Source organism: Pteropus medius, unplaced genomic scaffold, assembly GCF_902729225.1.
Source record: "Pteropus medius unplaced genomic scaffold, Ma_sr-lr_union100, whole genome shotgun sequence".
NCBI lineage: Eukaryota > Metazoa > Chordata > Mammalia > Chiroptera > Pteropodidae > Pteropus > Pteropus medius.
The window spans coordinates 14,831,016-14,846,172 of record NW_024342467.1 but is presented as its reverse complement, the minus strand read 5'-3'; the positions used below and the strand labels follow the sequence as shown (position 1 = coordinate 14,846,172).

Here is a 15,157-nt window from a genome sequence, read left to right as displayed (position 1 = left end):
TATATATATATATATATATATCTGTAGAGCCTTAGGTTGACTTTATCTGAAGGGACACCCTTGAAACAATCATTTTTAGTATACAATGGTAGGCATGCCATTGTAAAGCAATTTTTTAAAAGTTTGCCTGTGGTTACTATATCTTTGTCCTTTTATTGTCTATTGATGCCTTACTGAATGTGCTGTGGATACAGACAGGAAACCAATTGTGTGTGCCTATGGAAGAACTCACTCCACTCCTCTGGCCTCAGTTTACTGCCTCCTTACCACATCTACATCAGCGGGTTTGACGGCCAGAGTAGCTAACCGATCGAAAAGACCAGAAATGCCTAGAGTGTGCAAATTAAAAAACAGATAGTAACGTGAGCAGAAAGTCACACAAGCAGAGCTTTGGTTCACATATGAAGAATTAGTAGAGTGGGTTATTTCACTCGAAATAAACTGAGTCCTTACAAAATAGTAATAATTGCCCAAGGTAAAGAAAACATTTTTAATCTTAAAATCGAAATCTTGATTCATTTTTTAAAGTTATTTGGGCTCATTTATTATAAAAAAAAATCTATTTTTTAAATTTGGCCTATCGAGGTTTTATTTTAGGAATACTGAAACTGATAGCAGGTAGCAGAGACATGCATTAGTGAAATCCAGTCCTCTTCCTTCATCTTTCACCTGCACATTTCTGGCACTTTCCATTTCTGAATTCTCTGGCCTGAAATACCTCTGTTCCTCTCTATACTTTCCACATAGACGGTGTTTCCTCCAGAGGACAGAGTTGCCACTTCTCCCAAAGTCTCCGTGCTCCCTGGAGACTGCATGGTGTGTTGCCTAACACTCATCTCTAGGAAGAAGCTCTTTGGGCACCTGTTAGGCTGAAGCTTTTGCATTGCCTTTGCCTGTCCTGTTACTTGGTTTGGTGTGTATCTGCCAGAGATTCTGCCTGCTCTCAGCTGAAGGCCTTCCCAGACTGGGCAGCTGAGTGCACTGCGCAGCTGCCAAAATTCTAATTCAAGATCTAGAATTCTAACTCCTGCTCTTTCGACCCTTGTTGGGCCCTGGCTCCAGTCTCCAGCCAACTGGGTCGTTGGCTCATTATGAGGCCCACCCAGGCCCTGCCCCCACCCCCAAGTGGGCCCAGGAAACCATTCTTGGCATCAAACTCAACTTCAACACAACTACCCCAGCCTCCTCCAATCCAACTCTCATCCTAGCACAAGTTCATCACCTTGTGAGCTGGGAGACAGAAGAAATGGACCAGAAGAGGAAATGCCAGGGGTGAGGGAACTCGTCACACCCAATCACTGTGACTGTCTTTTCTGTCTTTACTCAAAACATGAATGAAAAGTCTTAACAATTATATGATTAGAAATAACACTAGAGATGAATATAGTTTATGGAGAGAATATTTCTCTATGTATCTGCACCGGACGGTAAGCAAAATTTGTCTGAAGAAAAATTACTATATTCAGTATATCTGCATTAATTTAAAAAATTCACTATTGGATCATAAACTGCTGATAATGTCACATTCCTTAGGCACTTGGAAAAGTGCTATTGGAGAGCACACGTAAGTGCAACCGGGGTGGGGGTGGGGACAAGGTAATTGATTCTTAGGAAAATGCTAGTTTTCAGGGAAGCTACCGAACTCAAACTTAAGTGCTTAACTGGTCTACATTATGGTTTAAATGCTCACAGGATGGTGCAATCTTGATTGATTGGAGAATCTCTTCTCTTTTAAATGAAGAGTAAATATGTCCCCTGACCCTGTTTCCACTCCTTCCAGCCTTAACCTATGCACTGTCACTTATGCTCTGGCAGTGTTGCTCCCGGGGAGACAGATGGGTTAATTCCCAGATCTGAGACGGGGCAGTGGGGTGGGGCCGTAATCTGGGGAAATGAAATCATTTTAGTTTTGTTTTCCCAAAAGGAGCAGGGAATGTAACAAATGTGGTACATATGTAAAACACAGGCAAATGCACTTGACAATCAAGCACTCTATTTTGAAATTTAAATAAAGCTAAGATTTTCTTCTGGCCTAGAGGGAAACTTCATTAAAATCAATTAGTACAAACCTCCAGAGAACATGGACTTTTTTTTTTTAAGAAGGTTTAGAGAGTAAGGTGCACACAATTACCCTTCCTGGGTCCCCCGTGACTGTCAGTGTCACACCTAGACAGGTGGCTGAGTGCAAACAAATGTCCCCGAGAGGGGCCTGTGTAACTCCCCGAGTTCCCATCGCTGGATGCATATGTAATTAATAGATGTGTATATATCAAGAATGTGATATACATAACCAAGGAGGCGCCAAACAGATTGCACGTATTACCAACTGCGAAGAGCAGGCGAGCCCTGGAGGGTTTTGAGTCCAGCTGCTGGTTGAGCTAGGGAGCCTTTTACTCTCTGTTGCTCCCTGATTGCTGTTGTTAGCTGCTGCTGCTGTTCCTCCCTAGTCTCTCCTGGGTCTCTTCCCTTGCTCTCCCTCCCATTTTGCTCCTTCCTCTCCTCCATCCTTGTCTCCTTCATGCCTCCTCATCTCTGCTCTCTTCTCCTCTTAGCTCCTCCTCACTCCTTGAGCCTCTTCCTCCTCCTCCCGCCCGCCCGGCGCTCGCAGAGCGACACCAGGGGCTCTTGATGTAGCACTACAGGCATCGCCGCCGCCCCTCCCTTCTTTCCGGCAATACCTGCCGATCTGGAGGCTGCGGACTCCACCCCCACCCTGGCCGACCTCATCGAGCACATCGAGGACAACCACATCGGTAAATGGCCCGGGGCAAGGGGGGGGTGCCTGGCACGGAAACTCCCCGCTTCCAGGGAGCAACCCGAATGGCCAGGGGTGGCCAGGAGGAGGCAGGTGGCGGGGCGGGAGGGTGCGTGCGAGACCCGTGGGGCGGCGGGATGGAGGCGAGGTGCTCTGGGGGCGGGGAGCAGGGTGGTGGGGGACGCGCCCGATAGTGGCTGGGGATTCCGCATGCGCGCCGGCTGGTGCGGTGGGGAGGCAGCCGCGGCGGAGGAGGGACCCGGCGGCGGGGAGATTGTGCGGCGGCGGGGCCGGGCGCCGGGGGAGGGGGCGCGGGGCGCAGGGCGCGGCGGGGCCGGGCGGCGGGCGCTGAGCAGGGGCGCGGAGTTAGTTGGCCCGGGTGGTCGGAGCGGCCTGAGGCGCCGGGGGGCGCGGGGGGCGGGCGATGCACGCCGCCCGCCGCTTCCGCCCGGGCTCGAGCTGTCAGGGCTCGGCGGCGGCTGCAGCCGCCGGGAGGGGGGAGCGGGGGGGGCGGGGGTGGCTCCACCGCGGCAGCCATTCCGCTTCCTCCTCCCGCCGCCGCCGCCACTGCGTCCTGTCAGCGCCGGTTGCTAGGTGTGGTGCGTCGGGAGGGGGCCCGAGCCGGCGGCGGCGGCGGGCGGAGGACCCGGCGCTCGCCTTCTCCCCCGGCAGGGCCGGGGGCGCTGGGCCGGGGTCCCTGGGCGCCCGCCCCCTCCCCGGCCTGGCTCGGACGCCGGGGCGCTGCGGACTGAGGTCCGGAGCGCGCTCGCGGGCCGCGCCCAGCGCCCCGGGGCCGGGCTACCCCGGAGGCCCCTGCGGCCGCGGCCGCTGGAGAGCAGTCCCCCGAGGCCCGCGGCCCGGCATTTAAATGCGTCCTGGCTCTGCGATTTGCCTTTCAAATGGTGCTAGGCCCGAGGTGCGCCGGCTGCGCCCGGCATCGGCGTCGGCGGCCTGCGCAGTGCCCGGGGCGTGGGGGACACGGTGGCCGCGGGGAGGGGGCGCCACGCGGGGAGGCTGCTTTCCCTTCCTGCCCAGGACCCCGGGGCCCTTCAACAAGTCCTTTAATTCGCACGAGTCCTTACACACATTTACACACTCCTGTCCGGAGCTTCTGGTGGTGGGTCGGGTGCGTCTGGCTCAGGCGATCCAGCCACCTGCGGAAGGTGTGGTCGGTGTCCACGAGTTGTCCTGTGAGGGCTGGAAGGTGAAGGCGATGCCCCAGCCGGGCTATCTAATCCAGAGAACCTGTAAATTGCCCCAGAAAGTCATTTCCAAATGAAGGCTGTGGATTCAGCCATGTGGATGCCGCTCACGTTTCTACAAAGTTGAGAGAATGAATCACGACTGCTGTGTATTTATGCACGAATAAAATGAGGCCGAGCCTTACTCTCCTTTGCTTAGTGTGATGCTTTCACTTTGCACACAGTGGGTGCTTGTTAAGCATTGAATGCTAGTTTAGAGTGGGATGCGATGGGGCATCCAGAATGGGAAATAATTGTTGAAAACGTCTATAAAAGTCTTTCATAAGATAATCCTGATGAGTAATTGACTCGATTTTGAAACTTAAAAAGTTTTAAAACATCAGTATAATAGTTTCTGCCATCTCCTCTAATAAAGGTGTGACAGAAGGAGTTTAATGGAGGAACAAATTTGCTGATTCATATCATGATTGAATAGTCATAACTGATAAAGGATAAATCAGATTTTTCATGATGGGTAGTTTAAAATAATACTAAAACCTCAGTAATGTAAAGTTCCAATAGAAATTTTCTTAGGTCAAGTTCTTTTCCTTACTTTGAATAATACGTATAAAATAATAAATGTAAATAAATAAATAAAATTATATAAATATGTATAAATAATATTTTTTAACCTAAGGACAGCTGTCTTTGCATCCCATTCACTGTGGCTAACAGTTATTTTAGGGTAAACTATAATTAATGTAAAGTGAGTAATTTTCCACATTGCCGGCCTACTTGACTAGCTGGTTAAAAGAAAATATATTAATTACATTTTATATGTAAAAGAAAATTATATTTATTAAATGAGTTACAGATTGTTATTCTTCTTGAGGATTTAGTTCGTAATCAATTAGATGATTTTAAACTAACTTGGTGAATTACAGGAGCTTTGTAAGTTTGCAGAAATTACCTTTAGTATTATGCAAACATTTTTAAAGAAGATTAAGAGTTCCATAAATTTTCTGAAACTCACCTTTTAAGTAGTGGTCACCCCAAAGGGTTAGTGTTTTTCTCTCAGTGAAAATATTTAAAAAATTAAGTTTATAACAATAGCTGTGACTTAGACGAAGCAAAGCTAACAGTTACTATTCTTTGGAATCAGGTTGAAACTGGCAAACTTTATGAAAGGTAAATGTTAAAATGAACAAACACTTGAAATTCCTGGGGCAGAGAGACTATCTTAAACTGTTGGATATCTTGGATGAGGCGAGGCCCCTTATTTTCAAAGACCAGCTCCATATACAGAAAGAAATAAGAATTAAAAAAACCTAATTCATAGGCAGAGTCTTATAAATACACTTTCGATGAAGAGACATGAGTAAAAAATAAATCTGACAAAGCATTTAGTGAAAGTTCCATTGTTAAGTGGTCTTTATTGTTTGTGGTTCACTCTAAATTTTTGGAGACAGATGGTTATTTTTAATGATTGACTTACTGATTTTGTGTCCATGTTATCAAGTGGCCATATAAGAAAGATGTATGAAAAAACTACTAAGAGCTATATGTTAATATTTAATTTTTAAATAAGCTTGTTATTTAGTAATCATAAAAGTATTATAGATATGCTTAGGTGGCATTTCCATTTTGGGGAACTTTCTGAGTTATTACCATTGAACTACTAGTCAAAATCCTTAAGCAATAAAGAAATGAAGGTTTATGGGAATATGACAAGTTTCTTGCTTGACAGATTTTTTTCAAGGCCTTTGGTTTACAAGGCCCAGTTTTCATTAGAACCGTATTGCTTAGTTCAGACTAAGTGCACTAAATGTAGCTGTTTCTGTTATCTTACACATGTGCACTTAGCTCTTGTTTTTAACCATTTTCCTTTACCCATAAGGAACAAGGCTGTAGAGCCAAGGGAAGTGTGAATTTCACCATCCTCTGTTATAGCTCTCCTTCCTCTGGGAAGAGGGCTGCATGTGTGTTCCTGTTTTCTTCCTTGTTTGTCATCACTGGTCTAGTACTGGAGCACCTGTCTCCATGTACAGCTCTAGTATCTCAGCTGAAACCCTCCCCCCAACTTAAATTGCCTAGAAAACCCCAGCCCTGCAACTGTGTTCCATCATCCAGCCTTGTCAGTTCATTTAGAGCCTGCTTCTGTTTCTTGGAGAGAGGAAGAGCTGATCAGGATTTGTTTGCTTCTTATCCGTGAGTAGATATTTGATTTTGTAGAAACACTCTTGACATGCACATCTTAGAGAGGTGGAGTTAAACTGGTAACTAGGAATCCTAGAAACACCAAGAGCACTAAATTTAGCACGGGTCATGTCACAAACTCATGAAATGCCTGTTCCTCCATCCTTGCATCTCGGTGCTGTGAAATCTTTTGGCTTTTGGTCTTGAGAGACCACTGTTTAATCATTCTTACCAGATCTGCGTAAAAGTGCCTCTGCATTTTGCATTTCCTTATACAATAATACAGGTTGAGTACTTATTGTGTACCAGGCATAGTTCTAGGTACTTGCTATTGTTCGATGAACAAAGATCTCAGTCTTTGGGGAGTTTATGTTCTAGTGGTGGGAGTCAGCATAAGAAGTAAATTACATAATATGTTGGATGGTGATAAGGACAAGAGAAAGATTAGAACAGGCTAAAGTAGATTGGGAGAAGGAAGTGTTGGAATGTTTAATTGGTTGGTCAGGATAGGCCTCATTGAGAAGCTGATAAGTGAGCAAAACCTGACAGAAGTGAGGGAGTGAGCTATGAGGGAGGACACACAGGAAACATCGAGATCCAGACAGAGGGAACGGACAGTGCAAAGGCCCTCAGGCATGCTGCACCTCTAAAACTGAAACACAGGATCTGATCCAATTCAGTTATTCTTGTGATAGTACTAAACTAGCAGGCCATTTAGAACTTTACCCAGATGTTAGGAGCTCCAGCTTTGCTGTCGTTGACTCATATTTTCCTGTAGGGGTCCCATTAGGAGATGGAGTATTAGTGACTAATAGTGGCTTACAGTAGCTGTGACTTGGTCAGCAGATTTCATGTGAGTCTCTACTCATTAGTTTCTTCATCTTCCAAGCCCAGGTAAATAAATCCATGCTGCTTTATTTTATAAGATAGATTTGTAAACCACCAAATAAAGGTTAAAGTCTCTGGAAAGCAAAATAAAGTAGTTTCTGGCAGTAATGTAGAATGTGGCTCCAATGATAGTCTAGTAAACATTTATATTATCCTCTCAAAGAAGCATCATAGCGTACTAAATAAATGGGTGTATGAGAAGCACTAGCCTTTATCATCCTCACCTTATAGATGAGCAAACTGAGGCACAGAATTACATAACTTGCCTCAGTTTCCGTAGCTGGCAAGTATGAGCTGGAATTTGAATTGCAGCCAGGTACCCAGAGCTGGGACCGCGCCAAATTACCAAACAGGTGAAGAACTGGTGGTGCCATCCCTATTACCCCTCCAGACACAACCGTTCTGTGTTTCATCCTACAGAAAGGAACTCTGAACTCTTGAGATGTGCATCATCTGAGGCAGCAGAGTGAACTCAGCTTGCCTGGGTTCGAATCTACACCTCTGTCACTTGTCAGCCATTTGACGGTGGACAAATGGCTTAACCCCATGGTGCCTCATTTTCCTCCTTTGTGTAATGAGAATCATAGTACCTACCTCATGGAGTCGCTAATGAGGATTAACTGAGTTCATAGGTGTAAAGTACTCATCTACGGTATTAAATTAGCAACATCATCCAATTTCTTGCCTTTTTGTGTATTTACTAAATAAGTGTGCTTTGAATCCTTCTATGAAAGTCTTTGAATGTCCACCTACTTGTGATGGTTTGGGGCTTTTTACAGCTATGTAAAATCGTCAGGGCCTTCCCAGGAAGGGTTGAGACTAAGAAACAGTAGACCCTTCAACAGTCCAACGTTGGGGTTGCAACCTCCGGCCACTTTTCTCTTCTGTGTGGCCAGAGGTACTTTAGATACTGGCAAAGGCCTTTGCCGCTGTGGATTGGAAAGTGAGTGGTATCAGGGCCAGTGGCTTCCAGCATGGCCTTTCCTTGTGGCCTGTGTTTATTTGAAAAAACCCAGGACTAAAAAGAGGCACTGTGCCTTGGGCCTGTGGGCACAGTTCTATTAGGACATTTCCTGTGGCGAAAAGGAATGACTGAATGAGTAAATGAATGAATGAAAGGCTTGTCACGACCTGCCCTGCTCTCTGCCTGCACCCTGTGGCTTGGTGGCAAGATACTTCCTCCTGTGGTCACAAGAAGGTCCCAGGTACAGAGCCAGAGGAAGTTTTAAGTGCGTGTGTGTGCATGTGCATATCTACACACATGTGCACACCCACACACATGGTGGGGAGACCCTAAACATAAAACTTCATGACATTCTCCAAAACACCATCTCAGTAGTTTTTCCTTTTACCCCCTTCTCACCTGTAAACAGTCAACTCACCCTTGCTGGTGAGCATGCCTTCTCACAAATTTCACAAGCTTCTGATTGTTTACTTTTACTGTGCATGTTTTCTGATATGTAACTGAAGTGTACAGACAGAAAAACCCTGCCTGCTACTGACTGGGTTGACAGAAGCCTTCCATACTCTTTGGAAAATGGTTTCCTTTAGAATGCATATATATTGGAGATATTTCCCATCTTGACAATTCTAGAAATGCAAACTGACAGCTGTTTTCAGAAAACCTATTCTTCCTGTTGATGACAGTGAAAAAGCCTCAAGGCTGGAGCAGGCTGGTGACACTTGATGAGAGGGGCTGTTCCAGGACCAGGTGGAAGCCAGAGGCCTTATGTTTTAGACTGAGGTCTGAGAGAGAGGACACAGTGCTATCGACCCCCCCTTAAAAATCCTCCCTTTTTTCAGCTTTTGCTTTTAAGACAGAACCATACCCCACATGTCTTTATATTCCTCTCCCAGCCCCATCCTTACCCTTGACCTCAGGTCTTGACAGTACAGGCATGTCTTGGTTGCCACTGCTTGCCGGCATGCGGATGATAAATTTTGTTTCATGACGAAGTAGTGGATTTGTTCCATATTGACCCGGCTAAGGTGTTGAATAGCCAAGGTTGTTTATTTAGAATCTGAAAATCGGAAACTGCAAATGTCAGAAATTTATGTTTGTTTTAAAAAATGCCTTTTAATATGTTAAATTGATTTAAAGAAAATTATATTTTCTGCTTGCAGTAAGCACTGGAATGTTGCAGTAGTTTTCACCCTTTTTTTTTAAAGGCCAGCTGCAAGCAGGGACCAGATTAATGGATATTCTCTTTAAGGATGAAGTCTTCCCAATAACTCTCTCTCCACTTTGATAGCAGCCAGTGACTGACTCTTCCTGGGTCACTGACTACAGACTCTCTGTCCAGCACCAGAGAACATTGATAGTCTCCTGATGGCCAGAGTGGCCCTTGCCTGGCTCACCATGACTTTGGTCTCCTAAAGGAAGCCCTGTTCACTGTCTGCCAGGCTATAACGGTGACGTTCTCCTGAGATAGATCTCCTTGACGGGACGAGATCTGGACACCAGGTTATTAACATGGAAAGACTCACTATTCTTTTGGTATTGTATATAGAATTTATATATATAAATATAATGTATAGATTACTGTATATATGTTTATATACATAAATATATATAAATAAAACCATAATACGTATATATGTTACATGACACATTAGTAAATAATGTGTATATGTGTATATTTATACACATATGTGTGTATATAGCACATGTGCACACGCGTGCATGTGTGTTTTTGTGTGTATATAATACAAACATACAATGATATATTCTCTCTCTGTGTCAAGATCACTATGGATAGTAGGAGTACCACACACGTTTTTGAGTCTTTCCTATATGCTAGTACTTACGACAGTACTTTCTGTCTCCAAGGAACTGAAATTTATTAGGAGAGACCAGACATGTACAGACTGAGATAAATGATGAATAATAATAGGAACCACAGAGGCAGATTTATTGTGAAGCTGTTGAATCTCAAGCTCTAAGGCCCTTCACTTGCAAAATACACTGTTTATCATTTTTTTAATGCGTCACTAGGGTCCACCCAGCCCTTTTCTAAGGCTCTGGAGGAGCCCTGCCAGCGTACACAGCAGTGGACTCATGGGGTCATAACTTGTACCGTTTGAAAAAGTAAGATTAAAGCAAGCAGTTAATGTTTTCCTCTTCCACTCTGACTTCCTCTCTGTAACATTTCTCTTTGGGTTCAGTGACATCGGAGTTGAGAGTATTTTTGAGATATAGCTAAGGGGAAGTGAATCGTGGACACCTTTAGTTTGGGTTTCGTGGGATATATTTATATAATTCGCAATCATCTCTGTGTCTAGTTGAGTTATTACTAGCCCATGCTAGTATGGGAATCGCTTCCCAGAAAAACCGTCTTCTGTGCCAGCTCACCTGGGTCCTTAGACGTAGGGCAGGGGCAGAGGTAGTATTGCAGCATGAAGGTGTACTGTGACATCTGCACTAGGAATTGGTTTGAAATGTCTGGAGCCAGAAGCTAGTCTGGAAAATGTTTCTACTTGTTAGATGTGGAGAATTATAAGCAGAGGATTCAGTTCTTATCTAGTGTCGTTAACATGGAAATTCCTTCTGTTAGGAAATACTCAGTAATGCAAATATGCATTTATAAATGCACCATTTTTAATGAGAATTCTGTGTTTACGTTTCTCACTCATTTAATATGAGTGTGTATATACATATATACATTTATCCACAAAAAATACTGAAAACAAACTGGTTAGTGAGTGTCATCGACGCAAAAGATATTTAAAGTAAGTCAGTGCACAAGAAAGCTTCTAATGCCCTGAGTTCTTATGGCCCATATATGAAAGAAAATTAGAAGAGATGTATATAAAATTTGACGACGATCCTAAAAATTCATATAGCATTACCGATAAAGAGCTGTGAGTCTGAAAGTAACTTTTTTGAATTATCAATATTTAATATAAAATTTGATCACACTTGAGGAAAGGCTGATTTATCTTTGTGTCTAACAGGAAATATTAATATAAATCATTATATGAGAACTAATCAAAGAGTGTGCAGCCCAAAAGAAGTATTTATAGTGGTATGTGAGGTGATCAGTTAATTCATGTACTGGGTTGGTTCTCTGTCTGGATTTGAGTTTGTGATGTTTTGGTAATGTCAGCTTTTTAAATTTTGTATTTTGTCGTGATTTCTTAACCTAAATTAGAATCCCTTTCATAAGCATTTTGTATTTGTAACATTGCAATTTTTTTTTTTCCACGAAAGTCTGAAGTTGCAGTGCTCACAAAACTTGGGTCTGCTTCTTGGTACCACTTAGGGAGTCATTACTACAAGCCAGAGAATGTTCTGAACAATTTTCATACAGTATTTAATTCACCCTCACTGCAAACCCATGAAGTAAACGTTACCCTATCTAGAAGTCCTTCCAGGTTGGAGTTAAATATGCTACCATATAGTTAAATACCTTATCTAGTGAAATATGAAGTAGAATGTTTATTTCGGTAAGGTCGTAGAACAAATATTGTCCTTCAAGACAGAAAGCCTCTCCTGCCTCAGATGATAGCATCATTATAGTTGGTCCTTCCCTCTCTGCCCTGTAACGCCTGCCCATCTCTCTGCCAGAGTTGCAAGCACCAAGACTTAGAGTGACCCCTTGTGCACTTTGCTTCCCCCAGAAATGCAGCCCCCTTCATGGAGGATGGGGCCTTGTCATCCTTCTAGCCTCTTCCTCCAGAAATGTTTTCAAAAATGAAATGAAAATGAAAATCGAGAAGTACTTTCGGACTGTGAAAAAAAAAAGTTACAAAGGTAATTTGGACAGTGAAAAACATCTTTGAAGCTAACCTCAGGATGTATGCCTGTCTGAGGAATGATATATTCGTGTGTTTATATGTGTATGTTTATGGCATACACACAAATACCAGTTATGCAATTAGTCGAGGGTAGTTTATATTAAGGGAATTTGAAGACTTTTTTTTTTTAAGTTTTGAGAAGGAAGGCCATGTCTTTATTTTTACACTTGGGAATTCCACTTGGTCAGTCCTCTTCTAGGTTGAGAGCATTATGAAGCTTAGTCAACTCATTTCTTGCCTTACCTACAGTGTTTGGTCACATAGAACATTCTAGGGCTTAAACAATGCTAGGACAAAAGTATATCTTGCTTTCTCCCAACCTCTTTGCCATGGGTTTTTAGCATAAAGGAGGCAGGGGGTTGGGGTGGGGAGAAGCTTCGATTATGAAGCTAGACAGAACTGGATTTTGAATCTTGATTCTACTACCTTTTTTAGCTTTTCAAACTTGGACCGTTGTGACAATTTCCTTTTTGTATAAAATAGTGACAGTACTTATTTGTTAAGCACCTACTGGTGAGGCAGGGGCTAGTTGCTTATTCGCATTGCTCAAGAGCATGGTATTAGTCCCATCTGACATAAGACATAGACCAAGATACAGACCAAATAACCTGGCCTGAAGTACTTAGCCAGTAAAACGCTCGGGGCAGCAAGGGGCAGGCTTTGTTCTCAGGTGTCTCCATGTGCCTTAGTACCTGCTCTTTACAGCCTAAGTTGTGACGCTTTATAAGATATTTGTATTTTAATAGAAGGCTCTTGTGTACCTGAGTGTTTTACATACAGAAAGGCTGGATTTCCAGAGGTACCAGTGTGGGTGGTTTGGGAGGTACTTTTATGCCTACCTTCTGGCAGAAATAGAAATGTTTCCAGACTTCTGGAAAAAAAAAAAAATGTTTCTGGAGGCTGGAAGGGTCCTTGGGTATCTCCTCATCACAATAACAACGAAAACAATAATTTGGTAATTCTAAAATGGTTGTAATTACTGAATTGTCTAAAGATGCTAACTGGTTTTCTTTCCCTCACTGATACTCATATGGAAAGGGGAATGGGAGAACTCCTGTGAACAATACCTAACACTATCCACACTCACAAACTTCTTTTTCACTTTAGATTTTAAGAATTAAAAGTGGCATTACATTCATGTGCATTATTTTAAAAATGTGTTTGGACCCACGATACCTAATAGGACCCCGCTATAAACATTATGAATTGAAGAGCCAAAACCTTGGCTGCTCTTGGCACGTGTTTAGGGCCCTCCCTGCCAGACAGTCCCCTGCTGGCAGTCACAGAGAGAGCACACGTTAGGTCATCTTACTCCATCACCGGACCTTGAACAGCTGGTGCCGAAGCACGTCTGGGCGTAAAATTGAAGCACCCTTTTTCTTACCTAACTCGTTCAGTGCAAGTTTCTTGAATGCTAATTTAGCTGTCTGGTTGTCCATCCATGGCGTAATTATGTAAGTAACGGCCAAAGCAGGGGAATTTGAGACATATTTGTACAGCTTACTGTTAAGTAAATTGAACACCCTGGTAATAAGCATAAATAAATTATGCTCATGCTTCCTCAGGTGTCAGACATCAAATGAAGGAAATGGGGTTTTTGAGGTTTCTTTGTAAATTCAAACTAAGTACATATTACAGATAGTGTTCACCAAAAAATCCCAGATTAATTTTTTTAGGCCTCTCTCCTCAGGAGAGAAGAAGACAGGCTGCTGGACTGTGGACTAAAACTCCTCTTAAGGACTCAACAAGTGTCACACAGGTGTTCCACAGACCCCCAGGAATCTATAGTCAGTTCAGATTTTAGGTTCTTAGCGAGTTGATCTTTTGATAGGATATTCCTGACACTAGACATCCAGAGTTTGGCACCAACTCAACGCAATGGTTAACAATATGTGATTTTAACTAATGCGTCTCAATGTTCTGCCCAAGTTGGAAACTCCCTCTTTATAAGTTGGCTTCACTTCACCACTTCCCGGGGCCCACACCAAAATATCTGCCGTTAGAATATGCAAACATCAGACAAAAAATCATCCAGAGATGTTAAGTTATGTGTCCATATCACTTCAGATGTTAGAATAAAGAACATGTTGTCAGAACCTGGAAAGACGCTAGCCTCTTAAATGTTTATGTAATGTATGTTGTAAAGTAATGAGAATTATTCTTACCTGTGGCTTGTGGAAGTCAATCGTACTGATTTAAAAGTTTCATCCTATATGTTAGTAGAGTTTACATCACTAGTTTTTAACTTGAGTTGCCGTCAGAATCATTTGGGTGAAGCTGGAAAAATAAGGGTGACTGGGCTCCACCCCTAGAGCTGATGATGTCACTGACCTGGGGTGGTCAAGGTCTGACCAAGCATCTGTGCGTGTAACGCTTCAAAGCTGATTCTAATATGTTGTCCAGGCTGGGAACCCATTGGTTTACACTAATGAAATAATTAGTGTCCTAAGGATTCTGGAGTTTTACAAAGGAATCAGTTTTTTAAAGGGGTGTGACTCTTTGTGTTTCCCTGCTACAGACGTAGTTTTTAGTTTTACAGGAGTCGAGTGTCTACTATAGAGCAAATCCGAAGATGTGATAATATCTCAGGTACGTTGTAGAACAGAAATACTCAAACTGGGGAGCCTGTGACCTAAGGATCTCAAGTTCAGTACCCTCAGAACACAATGTGTGAGTGAAGTGACCAAGTTGAATATTATTAGGAGTAGTGGGGACTCTGGCAGAAGAGCCCTCGCTTCATTTAAAGAGGCAGCTGCTGTTCACCTCCAGCCCAGTGTTGCAGATCCTTTTATTAGTGTTATTATTTGAGAGAAAAGCTAGAAATTAAGACTTTTCTGTGAAATCTATCTTTAAATGTTTGCAACAAATACAGACGGTTTTAAAATATTGTATAAGAAACTCACCCCACCTAATCACTGTATTTAATAAGAGATATTATCTATAGGCCACGTGTTTTAGCGGAGTACGTAGGAAAGCTGAGATGTAAACTTAAGACCATCATTTCCAGCAAGGAAGCTATACAAACCACTGAGGTATAATGGAAAGAATTGTAGCTTATAGTGTTTTTAAATTTCCATTTCTCTTTATGAAGTGGTTGTTTAATATGACAGCTCTGTGATTTGTTATTTTTCTTTTATACCAAATTCTAAAAATTGAGCCTCAATCCTGAAAGTATAACAAGATCATCATCTGTTGCATTTCTCTGCCCTAGAGGAAAAAAACAGGACCACCTAAAAACTCTGCGTATTTGCATCATGGCATAAAAACCTTTTGCGGATGTTTGAGCATCGTACCACTGAAAAACGGGAAGGAAACTTGGAGGTAGATGATTAGTTCGATC

At 43.1% G+C, this 15,157-nt stretch overlaps 1 protein-coding gene across 1 annotated transcript in view; it reads left to right on the top strand.

Moving 5' to 3' along the window:
• The first annotated feature begins 2,611 nt into the window (after nucleotides 1-2,611).
• Nucleotides 2,612-15,157, top strand: part of JAZF1 (JAZF zinc finger 1) — a 300,556-nt gene continuing 288,010 nt past the window's right edge. Inside the window, exon 1 of the mRNA XM_039862621.1 lies at nucleotides 2,612-2,753. The gene's annotated coding sequence lies outside the window, so the exon portion shown is untranslated. The remainder of the gene's footprint in view (nucleotides 2,754-15,157) is intronic.